The sequence below is a fragment of the Pteropus vampyrus genome, unplaced genomic scaffold (genome assembly GCF_000151845.1).
Source record: "Pteropus vampyrus isolate Shadow unplaced genomic scaffold, Pvam_2.0 Scaffold2, whole genome shotgun sequence".
In the NCBI taxonomy this organism is placed as follows: Eukaryota; Metazoa; Chordata; class Mammalia; order Chiroptera; family Pteropodidae; genus Pteropus; species Pteropus vampyrus.
Window position 1 is genome coordinate 979,461 of NW_011888783.1, and position 4,270 is coordinate 983,730.

General features: G+C 34.7%; 1 pseudogene; it reads right to left on the reverse strand.

Moving 5' to 3' along the window:
* Window positions 1–1,227: 1,227 nt before the first annotated feature.
* On the reverse strand, window positions 1,228–1,346 carry LOC111739690 (annotated as a pseudogene).
* Window positions 1,347–4,270: the final 2,924 nt, after the last annotated feature.

The following is a 4,270-nucleotide window of genomic DNA, read 5'->3' on the forward strand; positions in this document are numbered from 1 at the left end:
AATATTTAATTTTATTTAAATATTTTTATAGAGCTTAATTTTGCGTTGTCTTCTGTATTTGGCTGGTTAGATGAATTTGTAATTTAAAAAATCTTCTTTATTTCTGAACAAACTACTTGTTAGAAATTAACGGATTGGATATAACTTCTGCTTCTACCCATGAATAATTAACTAGCACAGAACTTAGTGTTCCCCTCCCATAAACAAATAGTAAACTAGATAAAATATATGCAGCAACAATTTGTTAATTAATTAATTAATTAATTTGGAATTTGTTAATGTTTTTATTTAAGAAAGATGTTCAAGGTGGCAGATAATGCAAAAGACAAAAAAATCAAACAAAAATATATCATAAGAGCTTGATACCTAAGAAAAGAAAAACAAGCATCGTAGATACTACTCTTGCCCAGTTTATTGCCTGGAGGTGGTTTCAGGGACAATTTAAACGAGGCCTGCAACTTGACCTGGGTTGAGGAGAAAGAGACAGGAACTCTAGGATACTAAGAATTTGCATGGCAAAGTAAAAGAAAAAAATGCTGCACAGTTTAAAGAGCTCTAGAAATCTTCTTGAGGGTTTCTTGAAGATGTCGGCAGAGTACTGATGTGAACATGTGAGGGAGAAACCCTTCACAGCTGGGCAAAGAACTACCAGAAAACAGTAGGGTGAGAAATTTCTCATAGATCAAATAAGGCTGAGAATAATTCGTGTTCTTAGAATGTAGAGATCTTAAAATATATAGGGAACAGAGTGGAGTTCTCAGAAATATGCCTTCTAAAAGGAATTAAATTAGACTCAGAATAAAAGCTGCTCTGGATCCACTATTAAAAAAAATTAAAAGCAAGTCTCAAAAGATCAACTACATCTATAAGTAACTGAACTATGCATTGAAATAAAACTCAATAGTCTTTAAAGGAACATAACAAGCATCTGCAGTCAACAATGAAAAATTCCAATATCTGGAATCCAATAAAAAATCATCACTATGCAAAAAATCAGGACAATATAACTCATGATCAAGAATAAAACTATTAGCCATCAATAGGAATAATACCTTGTACCTTGATGGAAAAACAAAAAAGACTAAAGGTGCAGGGGCTAGCTTCTTATAGATAGTTGTTAGACATTTGGTTTTATAAGAACTCCAGAGAAAATTTTATCATTTATTTATTTATTTATTTATCTATCTATTTATTTATTTATTTTTATTTTATTATTATTATTTTTTATGCATACAGCACTTGGTCTTCCTAAGTGGTCTCCCATCCAAGTACTAACCAGGCCTGACCCTGCTTACCTTCCGAGAGCAGACTGAATCAAGCTTGTTCAGGGTGGCATGGCTGTAGACCAGAGAGAATTTAATACAGTTCCTATGAAGTTTAGGTCACAGGGGAGCCTAATATCCAATTCATGTCTGAAAAAATATTCAAGAAAGAGTATGGCTGAAGTGGCCTCAGTAGTGGGGTCAAGTGCAGGAATAATAAATGTGTAGCTTCATTCCTGCATTTGAGAATTGGGTTCTGCAGATAGGGATCAGATTAGGTTGTTTTAAAAGAATCTTATCCAGGAGTAAGTGGTGACATCAGCAGGAAGAAACTGGAAATTCCTACTGTATATAGAATCTGAGGTGGCAATGGTCTGAATTAGGCAGTTAGATGAAAAACAAAACCCAAGCTACAGTATACTTGGAGAACTTTCCAGTGGGGAAATGTTTGAGATAATTATGAGAGTACCCCTGTTGCTTTACGACCTCAGAGGTTCCCTGGATAAAGTCTGAAAGTAGTACATGAATGGCAAGGAGAAACCAAAGAAAGAGGCAGACCAGTCAGATTGGTAGATAGCAATCTTATTAAGATTTCTGTAATAGCAAGAGGACTTACAAATGAGGTTTCTCTTGGCTGCTGCAAGATAAGTAGATCTTAGCACCAGCCTGCCAGAATTTTGAGTTTATATAGAGTCCTTAATGGGGTTCAGTCATATATTCAGTCTAGATGGTCTCCATAACACATTACTCTCAAGACTGCATCCTTGAACCAGCTCCAGCTATGGGGGTGGGAGGGAACGATGGGCAGAACATTCATTCCAGGGGAGAGGAGGGGAGGAGGAGTCTTGAGGTGCCTGGGTTCAGCTTGTAGGCCAACACTGTCAATGCCCGCCTCCAACAACCCCACATGAGAAAGCATTAGTTTTATACACCATCCCTGCTCAGAGAGAGTCAATTCTGGTCCAGAATAGTATCAATGAAGGATATCGTTCTTGCTTCTTAGTACTTTATTGACCCTTCCATCTCTTCTCTGATCACAAAATTATTCCTTTCTTTATTCATTTTACCACTCTTGATACCAGAAATCAAGAAAAATTATAAAAACTTTGAACAAGACTCAGATACCACCATTGCCCAATTATGAACATCTAACTTCATGTTTCTTATGTCTACAAGAATAAAATACCTTTGATAACTTTGAAAACTACTGTCTTTACTGAAGAATAAAAATATACTGAAAAAAATAATGAAACTACAAAATCAAGCAAGTACTGAAATAGTCTTTTAAGACAAGAGAGAATGAACTATGATAACTAGAAAAAGTAAAGCATGAAGTTGATGAAACTTTCATTGAAGGACCTTCATTGCACATAGGTTATTCCAAAGGCTATTTCTATTCTCTTCCATAGATTTCAGAAGAAAGCAGAAGCTCTACACAAGTGTCAGAGGTTTGTAGTTGTCTTGAACAAAGAATGAGGCTGGTAGACTGTTTGAATTACTTCCGTATTTGCCCAGTTCTCAACAGCCACCTCTCTGCTTCCTGTTACCAATGCTTTACCTCCAGGAAAAGAACTGAAGGTAGTGTGAGTGGTGAGAACCTAGCAGATTTGTGGGCTTTAGTAAAAGAAATTCATTCTGAGTAAAAACTGAAAGAGTAAATTAAGAATGTATCATTGTCAAAATCAAATCATTGTGCTATTATTTTTCCCCTAAACTGCCCTTAAAAAAATAAAAATCAACAAAGCTAAAACAAAAGTTTAAATTATTTTCTCTTCTCTCTATGGAATATAATATTACAAAATTGTTGTTTTAGAAGAGGCAACCAAAGTGGATACAAGCAACAATTTTAGGATAAAAATACTCTAAGCTTATAGGAGATGCAATAAAGCATAATAATGTTAATATATTTTGTAGGGTTTTTTATATTTAAGTGTTTTCCAGCTTTGAAAATATGTAATTAGGTTTTCATTCATGTAGTTAATTTTGATCATAATTTCTTATTATATCTTTTAAAAAATGTTCTCCCCATTATATAATCTAGTGGTCACATATGTCTAGATAATGGAAAAGAGGACAAGTAACGTGGAGTTGCTATACACTTCGTAAAAATGTGTTCATCATTACTAGAATTATACAAATTAGCATCTGATAAAAATAACATCCATATTTGCATATTTCCCTTGTGAAAGATCACCTGAATGAACAGTTAAAATTCATCAAACACTCTTGTAATTATGTAGGAAACTTGTTCAAGAGAAGCTCTGTAGTTATATGGTAGAGCGCATAGAAATAAGCACATCATTGGACATGGTTATAACGAAAGGTAGATGTTAGAATAGTTTTCCCACAACTATACATTAGAAATTTTTATTATTATTATTAAAAATCACTGGGGTGCCATTGATCAACAAAATCCAATAAGTTTCAAGTGTACAATTCAACTGTATGTATATTGCCTTGTGTATTCACCACCCATAGTTAGATTTCTTTCTATCACTACATAATTGATCCCTTTTACCCCTATTTTCCTCCCCTCTCTCCCCCACCCACTGGTAATCCCACTATCCATGTCCATGAGTCTCTGTTTGTTGCTTTTAGATTTATATCCTACATATGAATGATTTTATGTGGTTTCAACTTTTTCTGTCTGACTCATTTCGCTTAGCATGATTATCTCAAGATTCATCTATGTTGTTGCAAATGGCAGGCATTATCTCTTCTTATAGCTGAGTAATATTCCATCATATAGATGTACCACATCTTCTTTATCCAGTTGTTTATTGTAGGGCATGCCACTTGCTTCCATGTCCTGGCCACCATGAATAATGCTGCTGTGAACATCAGTGTGCATATATTTTTTTGGATAAATGTTTTCAGTTTTGGGGGGTAAATACCCAGTAGAGGGATTGCTGAATCATATGGTAGATCCATTCTTAGGTTTTTGAGGAAACTCCATCCTGTTTTCCATAGTGGCTGTACCAATTTGCAGTCCCATCAGTCATGTATGA